Genomic DNA, 14,480 nt, shown 5'->3' on the forward strand with positions numbered 1-14,480 from the left:
GGTCCAGCTCTGTAGGTGGCTTATACTAGGTCAGGGCTCATTCTCTGACAGACAAAGCACTAGTGGCTAGGGCAGCCTATAAATAGGGGTTACCCTGATAGCTGAGAAGATTGATCCTCATGTGGGGTTCCTGTGCAGACTCACCAGGCACTTTTTCTTTCTATAGAGAAGGCAGAATGCTGCGTTGTGGCTATGGAATTACTTATCAAGGGGCCTTGCGGACCAGTAGATTGAGAGTGGAGTTGTAAACACAAGCTATGGTTGAATTTAGTGTCAATCAGAAGGCAGTTCCTATGTGCAGTGGCTTATTCGAGATATCCATCACTTGAGTAAGGGCGGATGTCCGATATAAGCTGGAGTTTGTGTCTATGATGACTGACAAATGGAGGGGTGGCATCAAGAGGCCATGGAGGATTTCCTACACTGAGGATCCTTAGAAAGAAATGTCCCCATGAACCCATGAGACCACACCTGCATTCCAAGGCCATCCTGGACACACAATCCAGATAGAAAAACCTGTGCTACCACCTTCCCAACACGCTAGTTACAGTTCCTGATGAGCTGCCCTCTGCGTCTATGCATTGAGCCTGTAACCTCCATGCAACTAACCCTATCCCGAATTTGTGTTTTCAGATTTTTCTCCAAAAACCATGGCTCACATATCCTCCAGGATATGGGTCTCTGGATCCACACCACTGGACTGTGACGGCCATCCCCAAGGAAACTGTACCCACCACAGTTGCCCAAACCTTCCAGATTAGGAGAAACCTGCAAGTCCCCTGAGCCCACCCCAATACTGTCGGCCACTCTGGACGCAAATACACAGTCTGAAACACCCTGATCACCTACATCCAGTCAGACAACCAAGTCAATGATCCTGAGTCAGATGATTGAACCTGACATGCCTCTATGACCTCATTGGAACCCGGGATTAGGTTTTCAGGCATCTGTCCTCAGCAGCCTGTTCTGGAATACCAACTTATGATACAACAGGTGGTTCCTGAGACACACAACAGAACATCTCCTGTCCCCAGAAGAAAACCGTGCTCTTTGACCTGTGCCAAACCCTCAGGTTAGCAGATTCTTGCATGGCACCTTAGCCACCAGCACATTTTAAGATCTCTCTGGTAACAAACCAGCATTGTGGCCAATCTGCAAAAGATTCAAAGTCAACTCAAGGAATGGTCCTTTGCCCCATAGCCACCAGAACGAAACTGCCATGTTCCTCAGATGCAATGGTCAATGGAGGGGTACTTTCCAGAGATACTTGCGGGAGAGCCCTACTACCCATACTTTCCACATGGGGGACCCTGGGGCAAACAAACGAGACTCCACCTGTCCAGTAGAAGGAAACCTTGCTGTTTGGAATATCTCACAAGCCTCAGCGTGGGAAATCCTCCATGTCCTCTTGACAGCATTGCTCCATTTGTCGGTCATCAAGACACACACTCCAGTGTGAGCCAATATCTGACATCCGCCCTTACACTAGTGCTGGATATCTCGAATAACACTCTGTACATTGGAACTGCCTTCTGCCTCACACTGAATTGGACCATAGCCTGTGTTTACAATTCCATCTTCATCCTACTGGTCCCCAGGGCCTCTTGATAGGGAATTCTAGATCCACAATGCCACATTCTGTCTTCCCTATAGAAAGAAGATGTGCCTGGTGAGTCTGACCAGAAACCCCAATGAGGATAAATCTGCTCGGCCCTCGAGGGAAACCCGATTTATATGCTGCCCTGGACACTAGTACTGTGTTTGACAGAGACTGAGCCCTGACCTAGTGTCAGCCACCCAGAAAACGGGCCCCATTTCTAGCATGTGGGACCGACCATGACCTTATTCCACCATCTGTACCCATGCTTGGTATTCAGGTACCTGTCACCATACCTTTGCTGGAATCCCTGTCAATGGGGGAACCTAAAGACCAATGGAGAACTCCTCCTTCCCCAAGGCAGGAAAACCTGGCTATTCAGATGGGTGTCCAACCCTCAAAGTGGAAGCCAGCTGCATGGCCAAGTGGACCACATCCACTCCCGAGGGCTGCCCTTGAAACAAAGAGGCATTGTGACTCACACCTTGAGTATGTTTTCAAACAAGCCATCTCAGTTGCCCCAGCAGGATCCTGCATTGCAGACCTTGTACACCCCTAGGCCCAATCCCAACCCTTGGTGGGATTTTCCAACCACCCAGACCCAGAGCCTTTCTCTGGCATCCCTGTATTGGGGCACCTCTAAGATGGTAAACAGCACTCTTCCCTCCCCCGAAAAAGTCACCAAACAATGGAGAATCACCAGGATCGTTAGAAAGGAAATGTCTCACATGGACCCAAGAGAACACAACTGCATTCCGAAGCCATCCTGGACACATAATCCAGATAGGAAATCCTGTGCTATGGCCCTCCAGTCACCCTAATTACAGTTCCTGACAAGCTGCCCTCCAGTTCTACACATTGGGCCTGCGATCACCATGCCACCCACCCTAATCCGAATTGGTGTTTACAGAATTCTCTCCCAAAACTATGGCTCATATGCCCTCCAGGGTAGGGTCTCTGGATCCATACCACAGGAATGTGCCTACCATCACCAAGGAAACTGTGCCCGGCACAGTTTTCCAAACCTTCCAGATTAGGAGAAACCTGCAAGTCACCCGAGCCCACCACAATATTGGAGGCCTCTCTGGACTCAAATGTGCAGTTTAAAACACCCTGTTCACCTACATCCAGGCAGCCAGCCACGTCAATGGTCCTTAGTCAGAAGATTGAACCTGACATGCCCCTAGGACATCATTGGAACCCTAAACTAGGTTTTCAGGCATCTGTCCTCAGAGGCCTGTTCGGGAACACCAACTTACCGTAGAGCGCGTGCTCCCTCAGCCACACAACAGAACATCTCCTGTCCCCAGAAGAAAACCGTGATCTTCAACCTTTGCCAAACCTCAGGTTTTTTATACCTCAGGTGTCCCACCAAAAAAGGGATTAGAGAACAGAGCCCTGGGGAGGGGCGATTGGACGAACTGACCTCTGGTTAAGATTGGGGGCCTAGGGGGCGCCTGGGTGGCTCAGTGGGTTAAGCCGCTGCCTTCGGCTCAGGTCATGATCTCAGGGTCCTGGGATCGGGTCCCGCATCGGGCTCTCTGCTCTGCAGGGATCCTGCTTCCTCCTCTCTCTCTCTCTGCCTGCCTCTCTGCCTACTTGTAATCTCTCTCTGTCAAATAAATAAATAAAATCTTAAAAAAAAAAAAAAAAGATTGGGGGCCTAGGAACATGGGAAACTCCATATGCGGGCTCTTGGTCCAGCCAGTGGGCGTCCTTTTTTGAAACCAAAGCTCACGCTGAGGGTCACAATGCTTGTTTGTGCCAAATGCAACCTTCGAGCATGGGCAGGGCCTCATGGAAGACGCTAGTTTATCATACACTGAACGTTGGACAACATGCCAACCACAAGTTTTCTTTCCATGGGGAAGGAGGAGTTCTGATTTCTGCATCACTTTCTCCCCTGGGCAGAGATGGAAGATAGGGTCTAGGTTCTGAAGCCTGAAATCCAAGTTTGGGAAGAGATGACGACGTAAGGCCATGGAGGGTCTTATGTTCTCAGTGTGAGGCAAGCTGTCTGGGTGTCGGTCGGGAGGTTTGGGATCAGGCTCCTTCCGGCAGGGCATTAATGCCCAGGGTAGACTGTATAATTGGGGTACAGCCGAGTGGCGTGCAGGTTGATCCTCATTTGCGGTTTCCAGGTAAACCCATAAAGCAATGTTTTTCTTCTGGAGAGCAGGCAGAGTGCTGCATTGTGGCTCCGGAATTGCCAAACAGGAGGGCTTATGGGCCAGGAGTGTGAGGACAGAAATCTGATAACACAAGCTAGGCTTAGGTTTTGGGGCAAGGGCACGGCAGGCACAAACTGCAGAGCTGAATCGAGATCTCGTGCATCTGAAGTCAGGGTGAGGATCAGACGTAAGCTCAGGTTCGTGTTTCTGTCCATGATGGCCCCTTCATGAAGGAGGCAGGGAATCATGAGGCCATGGAGGTTTTCCTTCGATGGGAGTTGAGAATTTCCAAACCACAAGGATTCCTTCTGTGGGACAATTGAGACCTGTTGGATGGCTCAAGGACCTTCCATAAGGAATGACTCCAGAGCAGGGTTCTAAGGATGGATGCTTGGACATCCTGCATCACATTCCAATTGTATCCTCTCAAGAAGACAGGATAGATCGTTGGCTCTGGGGGAGCAACCGAGGGGGCTGAGAGGAAATGGACTGTCCTGCGGATGGCACATAATGTGTGTTTGTGTTCATGGAGACCTTTAAATGGGGAGGTGGCACAAGGGCACTGAAGGTTTCTCCTAACCGGCAGTTTTGAGACTGCTCCAAAGAACAAGTTTCCCAGGTGGAGATGAGATTTGTTCTGATGGGTGCCTCAGGAAACCCTCATATGCTGGTTTTGAAAACCAGGCCTCTGTGGAGAGATGCATGGAAAGCAAAGCAATGGATATGATTAGGGCCTAGGGGCCTGTCCGGTTCAATATATTTCTCTGGGGAAATCTGCCTATTGGTCTGAGTGGAGGTAGTTGCTCTGCTGGTGACAGATCACCCCTGTTTCTCCCAGGCAGCCTACACTATTGTGGTTGCTCCAGAGACTTTGGAGGTTTCTCCTAATCTTTAGGGTTTAGCCAATGGAATGGGCAGAATTCCCTTTGAGAGGGCAGGCACAGTCGTGAGTTGTGGCTCCAGGGGCCCCAGCCTGGAGGGTGTGTGGGCCAGGGCTATAGGGACAGACGTCTGAAAACACAAACTCGGCTTAGGGTTTGGGACATAGGTATGGCAGGACCAATCTACAGATCATGAGGAGAACTCTTTGGGATATGAAGAAAGGGCGAGTGTGAGGCACTTGTTCAGGTTTTTGTCTGGATTTTGTATCAGTGATGGCAGTGGAATGTCGTGGTGGCACCAGTCAGAACAAATTGGGTGAAACCTCCAACGTCCCCAAGGCTATCCTAAGACTGTAGGTCGCCCGGGACAAACAGGGGCTATCTGCCACCAGGTGAGCAACTACCTCCACTCAGACCCGGAGACAGATGTCCCCAGAGAAGAAGATTGAACTGGACAGGCCCCTAGGACCTCATCAGATCCATTGCTTTGGTTTCCAGCCATCTCTCCTCAGAGGCCTGGTTTCCAATAGCCACATATGGGGCTTTCCTGAGGCACCCATCAGAACAAATCTCGTCTCCATATGGGAAACTTGCACGTGGGGCTGTGTCAAAACCTGTGGTTAGTAGAAACCTTCGGGACCCTGGTGCCACCTCCCCATTCCAAGGTCCCCATGGACACAAGCCCACATTATGACCCATGCAAAGGAGAGTCCATTTCAGCTCAGCCCCCGTGGTTGCTCCCCCAGAGCCAGCAGATTGAACCTGTCTTATCGCAAGGAGACAATTGGAATGCTAGGCCGGCAGCCCAGGCATCCATCCATAGAACCCTGCTCTAGAGTCATCCCTATGGGATGTCCTGGAGCCATCCAACAGGTCTCAATTGTCCCGCAGAAGGAATCCTTGCGGGTTGCAGCGTCTCACAACTCCCATCGTGGGAAAACCTCCATGGCCGGGTGATGCCTAGCCCCCTTTATGAAGGGTGCATCATGGACAAAAACTCCAAACTGAGCCAATGTCTTGTTCCTCGCCCTGACTTCAGATGCACGAGATCTCGATTCAGCTCTGCAGAGTGTGCCTGCCATGCCCTCGCCCCGAAACCTATGCCTAGCTTGTGTTCTCAGACTTCTGTCCTCACACTCTTGGCCCACAAGCCCTCAGGAAGGCAATTCCGGAACCAAAATGCAGCACTCTGCCTACTCTCCAGAAGATAAACGTTGCCCTATGGGGCTACCCAGAAACCCCAAATGAGTATCAACCTGCATGCAGCTCTACTGTTCCCCAATTATATAGTCTACCCTGAGCATTAATGCCCTGTCTGACACAGTCTGATCTCGGACCTCCCGACTGACACCCATACAGTTGGCCGCACACTGAGAATATCGGACCCGCCATGGCCTTAGGTCGTCATCTCTTCCCAAACTCGTTTTTCAGGCTTCACAACCTAGACCTTAACTCCAATCAAGGCCCAGGGGTGAACGTGATGTAGAAGTCAGAACTCCTCCTTCGCCGTGGCGAGAATCCTTGTGGTTGGCATGTTTTCGAACGTTCAGTGTAGGAGAAACCAGCATGACCCATGGAGCCCCAGCCATGCTTGAGAGCTGCATTGGGCACAAACACGCATTGTGACCCTCAGCGTGAGTCCTGTCCTCAAGAAGGCCTGTCAGTGGCTGGACCAAGAGCCACTCCTCCGAAAGGGGAATTTCGTGGGAAAGTGTATGTCTCACAGGAGCAGGAGTGTGTGGAGAGAGAGAGAGAGAGAGAGGGAGAGAGAGAGAGAGAGAGACAGGAAAGAAAGGGAAGATGAAAAAGAAGGTACATACTTCCTATAGCGAAGCCTCATGGGCCATGTAGGTTTCTCCTACACTAAAGGTTGGACCCCATGCCAACAGGAAGTTTTCATGCCATGAGGTAGGAGGACTTCTGACTTGTGCATTAGGTTCCCCCCTATGCAGGGACTGGAGATAATGTCTAAGTTCCGATGCCTGCAAACCCAGGTTGGGAAGGGATGATAGCCTAAGACCATGGCAGGTCTGATGTGCCTGGTGTGCAGCCACCTGTCTCGGTGTCTGTTGGAAGGTCTGGACTCAGGCTATGTAAGACAGCGCATTAGTGCATAGAGTAGCCTATGCAATTGGGGTGTTGCCGAGGGCCGAGCAGGTTGATCCTCATTTGGGGTTTCTGGGCAACGCCATAGGCAATGTTTTTCGTCTGGTGGGCAGACAGAGTCCTTCATTGTTGCCCAAGAATTCCCAGTCGGGGGGGTTGTGGGCCAGAAGTGTGAGGACGGAAGTCTGAAAACACAAGCTAGGGTTAGGTTCGGGGACGAGGGCACATTAAGTCTGCTCTGCAGAGGCTGAATCGAGATCTCCTGCATCTGAAGTTAGGGTGAGTATCAGACGTTGGCTGAGGCTGGAGTTTGAGTCCATTATGGCCTCTTCATGAAGCGGGGGCCTCGTGAGCCAAGGAGGTTTTCCCATGCTGAGTTTTTGAGTTGCTCCAAAACACAAGGTTTCCTTCTGCTGGACAGTCGAGTCCCGTTGGATGGTTCCAGGAGGTCCCATACGGAAAGACTGGAGAGAAGGGTTTGAAGCATGGATGCCTGTACACCACACCTCTTATTCCCATTGGCTATTAGCTACAAGACATGTTTGATCTGCTGGCTCTAGGGCGAGCTGCCCAGGGGATAGAGTTGAAATGTACTGTCCTGAGGATGGCTCATAATATGGGTTTGTGTCCATGGAGACCTTGGAATGTGCTGGTGGCTCAGCGACCCTGCAGAATTCACCTACCCGAAGGGTTTGATAGAGCTCCAACAAGAAATATCCCCATGTGGAGAGGAGAGAGGTTCGGTTTGTTGCCTCAGAAAAGCCCCATATGCTGGTCTCGAAACCAGTCCTCTGAGGAGTGACACCTACAAACCAAAGCTAGGGTTCAGATAAGGGCCTAGGGGCCTGTCCGTTTCAAACTTCTGTCTCTGGAGACACTGTCTGAGTGTCTAAGTGGAGATAGATGCTCAGCTTGTGTCAAAGTGTCCCTCTTAGTCCAGAGTGGCCTACACTATTTGGATGGCCTCAGGGGCCTTGAAGGTTTCTCCTAATCTGTAGGGTTGTGGCCAATGGATTGGGTAGAGTTTCCTTGGAGAGGACAGGTACAGTCCTTCAGTGTGGCTCCAGAGGCCCTATTCTGAAAGGTGTGTGGGACAGAGCTTTGGGGACAGAGTCTGAATACAAAAACTCGGCTTAGGATTGGGGCCAAGTGTATGGCAGGCCGGATCTACAGACCATGCCGGGAGTTCCTCGTTTTATGAAAGAAGGGCGAGTGTGAGGCGGTCACTCAGGCTTATGTCTCTGGATGTTGTTTCCAGAAGAGCGGTGGAATGTAGGGGTGGCCTCATGGGCTATGAATGAGTCTCCCTTTCTCCGGATTTGGCCCAGCTCCCAAGAGATTGGGGTCATTCCATGGGAAGAGAGGAGTCCTGTTTTCTGCCTCAGGTGTCCCCCCAATAGAGGGATTCTAGAGCAGAGAAGTGGGTACTGGCGACTGGAATACCTGACCTCTGGTTAGGCCTAGGGGTCTATGGGCATGGCAGGCCCATATGCAGGCCCTTGATGCAGCCACTGAGAGGCGTTACTTGAATACGGGGCTCATGTTGAGGGTCACAATGTGTATTTGTGCCCAAGGCGACCCTCAAGCATGGGCGTGGCCTCATGGGCCATGCAGGTTTCTCCTTCACTGAAGGTTTGGCACCATGCCAACAGCAAGGTTTCCTGCCATGGGGAAGGAGAAGTTCTGACTTGTGCATCAGGTTCCCCCCTGTGCAGAGATTGGAGATAAGGTCGAGGTTCTGATGCCTTCAAACCCAGGTTGGGAATGGATGATGGTCTAAGGCCATAGCGGGTCTGATGTGCTGGGTGTGCAGCCAGCTGTCTTGGTGTCATTTGGAAGGTCTGGGCTCAGGCTATGTAAGACAGAGCATTAGTGCTTAGAGTAGCCTATGCAATTGGGGTATTGTCGAGGACCGAGCAGGTTGATCCTCATTTGGGGTTTCTGGGCAACCCCATAGGCAATGTTTTTCTTCTGGTGGGCAGGCAGTGTGCTTTTTTGTGGTCCCAGAATTCCCAATCGCGAGGGTTTGTGGGCCAGGAGTGTGAGGACAGAAGTCTGAAAGCACAAGCTAGGGTTAATTTTGGGGACGAGGGCACAGCAGGCCCACTCTGCAGAGGCTGAATCAAGATCTCCTGCATCTGAAGTCAGGGTGAGGATCATACATTGGCTGAGGCTGGAGTTTGTGTCCATGATGGCCCCTTCATGAAGCGGGGGCCTCCTGAGGCCAAGGAGGTTTTCCCACTCTGAATTTGTGAGTTGTTCCAAACCATAAGGTTTCCTTCTGCAGGACAGTCGAGTCCCGTTGGATGGTTCCATGACGTCCCATATGGAAAGACTTGAGAGCAGGGTTCAAAGGATGCATGCCTGTACACTTCACCTTGCATTCCCACTGGCTATTAGCACCAAGTCATGTTTGATCTGCTGGCTCTGGGGCGAGCTACCCAGGGGGCAGAGTTAAAATGGACTCTCCTGAGGATGGGTCATAATGTGGGTTGGTGTCCATGGAGACCCTGGAATGTGCTTGTGGCTCAGCGGCCCTGCAGATTTCGCCTACTCGAAGGGTTTGACACAGCTCCAATAAGAAAACTCCCCATGTGGAGAGGAGAAAGGTTCTGTTTGTTGCCTCAGAAAAGCCACATATGCTGGTCTCAAAACCAGTCCTCTGAGGAGAGACACCTGGAAACCAAAGCTAGGGTTCAGATAAGGGCTTACGGGCCTGTCCTTTTCAATATTCTGTCTCTGGAGACACTGTCTGAGTGTCTAAGTGGAGATAGATGCTCAGCTTGTGTCAGATTACCCCTCTTAGTCCCGGGAGGTTTATACTATTGGGATGGTCTCGGGGCCTTGGAGGTTTCACCTAATCTGTAGGGTTGTGGTCAATTGATTGGGCAGGGTTTCCTTGAAAAAGACAGGCACAGTCCTTCATTGTGGCTACAGAGGCCCTAGCCTGGAGGATGTGTGGGATAGGGCTTTGGGGACAGAAGTCTGAAAACACAAAAGCGGCTTAGTTTGGGTGCCGTGGGTATAGCAAACCGGATCTACAGACCATGATGGGAGCTCCTCAGGTTATGAAACAATGGTGAGTGGGAGGCGGTCGCTCAGGCTTTTGTCTCTGGATATTGTGACCAGGATAGTTGTGGAATGTAGGGGTGGCCTCAGGGGGTATGGACAATTCTCCCTCTCTGGGGATTTGGCTCAGCTCCCGTGTTTGGGGTCATTTTGTGGAAGGGTGGAGTCCTGTTGTCTGGCTCAGGTGTGTCTCCAAGAGAGGGATCCCAGAGCAGAGCCCTGGGTACGGTCAACTGGAAAATTCGAACTCTGGTGAGGATTGGTATCATAGGGGCTTGGCAAGCCCCATATGCCGGCTCTTGATCCAGGCCCTGAGAGGCCTTACTTGAATATGGGCTCACTCTGAGTGCCACAATGTGAGTTTGTGCCCAAGGCAACACTCAAGTTTGTGCATGGCCTCATGGGCCAAAAAGGTTCCTCCTACCCTGAAGGTTTGACTCCATGGCAACAGCAACTTTACAGCCATGGGAAAGGAGGAGTTCTGATATGTGCTTCAGGTACCTACCGGTGCAGGCATTTGACATAATGTCTAGGTTCAATTGTCTGAAAACCCAGTTTGGGAAGAGATGACGGCCTAAGGCCATGGTGTGTCGGATGTGCTGGGTGTGTGGCCATTTGTCTCCTTGTCTCTTGGGACATCTGGCCTCAGGCTGTGTCAGACAGAGCATTAGTGCCTAGGGCAGCCTATCCAATTAGGGTGCGGTCGAGGGCTGAGCAGGTTGATCCTCATTTGGGGATTCTGGGCAGCCCCATAGGGCAACTTTTTTTTTTTTTTTCTGGTGGACAGGCAGAGGGCTGTGTGGCTGTGTTGTGCCTCTGGAAAAATGAATCTGGAGGTCTGGTTTGCCAGTAGTGTGAGGAATGAAGTCTGAAAACACGGTATGGTTAGGTTTGGGGCCGAGCGTATGGCAGGCCCACTCTGCAGAGGCTGAATCAAATTCTCCTGCATCTGAAATCAGTGTGAGGATTAGAATTTGGCTGAGCCTGGAATTTGTCTCTATGATGGCCCCTTCTTGAAAGGGAGTCACTCATGTGGTGCTTGGGGTGTTCCTAAGCTGGGGATTGTGAGCTGCTCCCAACTGCAAGGATTCCTTTTATGGGACAGTCAAGTCCTGTTGGATGGTTCCAGGATGCTGCATACTGAAAGTCTCAAAAGCAAGGTTCAAGGATGTTGGCCTCAATAACCCACCTCACATTCCCTTGGCTCCTAGAGAAAAAGCAGGTTCGATCTGCTGGCTCTGGGGGAACAAACCAGGGAGCTGAGCTGAAATGGACTATCCTGACAATGGGTCATAATGTGGGTTTTTGTCCATGTAGACCGTGGACCCTGGCAGTGTCTCAGTGGCCTTGCAGGAATCCCCTAACTAGAGGGTTTGACACAGGTCCATAAGCGGGCTTCCCTCATGCCATGAGAGGTGTTCTGTTTGGTGCCTCAGGAAATATCCATATGCTGGCCTTCAAAATCATGCCTCTGAGGAGAGAAGACTGGAAAACAAAGCTAGGGTTCAGATTAGGGCCTAGGGGCCTTTCTGTTTCAATCTTCTTTTCTGGGGACATCTTTCTTATTGTCTGAATGGAGGTAGCTGCTGAGCTTGTTTCACAATGCCCCCGTTTGTCCAGGGTGGCCTATATGATTGGGACATCCTCAGGAGCCTTGGGCGTTTCCCCTAATCTGTAGGGTTGTTGCCAATAGAATGGGTAAAATCTTGGAAAGGGCAGGCACAGTCCTTGGTGTGGCTTTGGGGGCCCCAACCTGGAGCGTGTGTGGGCCAGGGCTGTGGGGACAGAAGTCTGAAAACACAAACTTAGCTTAGGTTCAGGGCTGAGGGTATGGCAGGCCCAATCTACAGACCATGAGGGGAGCTCCTTGGGATATTACATAAGGGCGAATGTTAGGTGGTTGCTCTGGTTTTTCTCTCTGGATTTTGTGTCAAGGATGGCTTGGGGATAGAGGGGTGCCTCGTTGTCCCTGGACGGTTCTCCCTCACTGGGGAATTTTGCCCAGGCCCCAATAGTTTTGGTCACTCTGTTGGTAAGGAGAGTCCTATTTTCTGTCTCATGTGTCCCTCAACAAGAGGGGTTCCAGAGCAGAGGCCTGGGAACGGGCAACTGGAAAACCCGAACTTTGGTTCGGATTGGGGGAAGGGGCATGGCAAGCCCGATATGCCATGTGTGCACCCACTGAGATGTCTTATTTGAACATGGGGCTTATGCTGAGTGTCACAATGTCTGTTTGTGCCCAAGACAACCCTCAAGTATGATTGTGGCCTCAAGGGCCATGCAGGTTTATCCTACTCTGAGCATTTGACTTTGACACACTTCAGCATCCCAACAGCAATGTGTTTTGTCATGGGTAAGGAGGAGTTCTGTTTGGTGCATCAGGTTCCTCCAGTTCCAGTGATTTGAGATAAGGTCTATGTTCTGATGTCTGAAAATTCAGTTTGGGAAGTGATGATGGCCTAGAGCCATCTCGAGTCCAATCTGCTTGATATGCGTCCAGGTGTCTGGTGTCTGAAGAGTGGTCTGGGCTCAGGCTGTGTTAAACAGAACATTACTGCACTGGGCTGCCAAGGAAACTGGGTGGCGGTCTAGGCCATGCATGTTGATCCTCACTAGGGGTTTCTGGGCAGCCCCATTGGGCAATTTTTTCTTCTGGTGCGCAGGCAGAGTGTTGTGTTGTGACTCTAGAATGCCCAATATGGAGGGATTCCCTTATAGAATGTGTGGAAAAAAGTCTAAAAACACTAGCTTGGGTTAGTTCAAATGTGGTGGTGACTCTGGGGCCCTGCAGGATTCTTCTAAACTGAGGGTTTTACACTGCTCCAATTAGCAACGTTTCCTTCTGGGGACAGGAGGTTTTCTGTGGCTCAGGGGATTCCCCTCTGTTCATATCTGTGACCAGGCCTCTGGAGACAGATACCTGGAAACCTAAGCTAGGGTACAGATGAGAGCCTAGGGGCATGTGAGGTTTAGTCTTCTCTCTGTGGGGCCATTTACCTGGGTGTCTGACTGCAGGTAGGTGCTCACGTTGTGTCAGACTGGGAATTTTGGTCCAGGGCATAGTACAAAATTGGGGTGTTCTCGGGGGCCTTGAAGATTTCTCCTAATCTGGAGGGTTTTGGCAACTGTATATGGCACCATGTTCTTCGGGAGACCAGGCACAGTCCTGTCTGAAAACAGAAACTTGTCATAAGACTAGTGTCACGGGTATGGCAGGCCCAATTGCATACCCTGAGGCGAGCTGACTGGGATCTGAAATTAGGGCTTTGATACTTTGGTATCATTCTGAGGGAAAGGAGGGCAACCTCACTGATGAAACCCGAACCTGAACACTAATACACATCTGTCCCTGGCCTGAGACCCAACCTCCAGTCGGCCACCCATGTACCTGGCCCCATACTCAAGAGATTGGACCTGCCATGCCACTAGTACCTAATGTTAAAGTTAGGTTTGGTTTTCAGGCATCCCTTCCCAGAGTCCTGCTCTCAAATACCTCCATATGGGCTGTTTGTGCCCAGGATGGCCCTCAGGAGTGGGCGTGGTATCATTGACCATGTCGTTGGCTCCCACTGTGAGGGATGTACTACCAACCCAACACCGGATTTACTGTCATGGGGAGGGAGGTATTCTCTATTATGCTTGTGGTTCCCCCATTGGCAGGGATTCCATCAAAAGTCTAGAGACAGGTGCCTGAATACCAGGGATAGGTAGAGATGATGTCCTTTGGACATGGCCGGTATCAGATGCTGGATATGGGGCCTGATCTCTGGGTGGGTAGCACTAGGTCCGGTCTCAGGCTCTGTCAGACACAGCACTAGTGGCCAGGGAAGCCTATAAATAGGGGTTCCCTTGGGGACCGAACAGATTGATTCTCATGTGGGGTTTTTAGGCAGACTCACCAGGCACTTCTTCTTTCTATGGGAATGCAGAACGCTGAGTTCTGGCTCCAGAATTCCCTCTCAAGAGGGCTGGCTGTCCAGTAGGGTGAGGATGGAAGAGTAAACACAAGCTGAGTTTCAACACAGTGCCAAGCAGAATGTAGTTCCAATATGCAGTGGCTTCTACCAGCTATCCAGCAGCTGACTAAGGGCGGATGTCAGAAATTTGTTCATACTGGAGTTGGTGTCTATGTTGAGCCACAAATGGAGGGGTGGCGTCAAGAGGCCCTGGAGGATTTTCCACGCTGAGGTTTGTGAGATCTCCAAGCAGCAAGGTCTCCTTCTACTGGACAGGTGGATCCTTTTCAGTTTGCTCCAGTGCCCCCATTTGGAAAGTTTGGGTAGCTGAGCTCTCCGTAATGGATACGTGGAAAGCACACCCCCATTGACCATTGCAGTGGAGGAACAAGGCAGGCTCGTTATGGTGGCTCTTGGGCGAAGTACTAAGTCCTTGAGTTGACAAGGTATCTCTTGCAGATGGCTCACAGTGCTGGTTTGTTACCAGAGAGATCTTAGAATGTGCTGGTGGCTATAGAGCCTGGCAGGATTCTCCTACCAAGAGGGTGTGGCACAGGTCGAAGAAGACGGTTTCCATCTGGGGCCAGGAGATACTCTTTTGCGTGCCTCAGGGACCACATATGGTATCAAAAAATTGGTATTCCAAAAAAGGCACTGAGGACAGAACCATGACAACCTAATCTAGGGATCCATGGGGTTA

This window comes from Neovison vison, chromosome 5 (genome assembly GCF_020171115.1).
Source record: "Neovison vison isolate M4711 chromosome 5, ASM_NN_V1, whole genome shotgun sequence".
NCBI lineage: Eukaryota > Metazoa > Chordata > Mammalia > Carnivora > Mustelidae > Neogale > Neogale vison.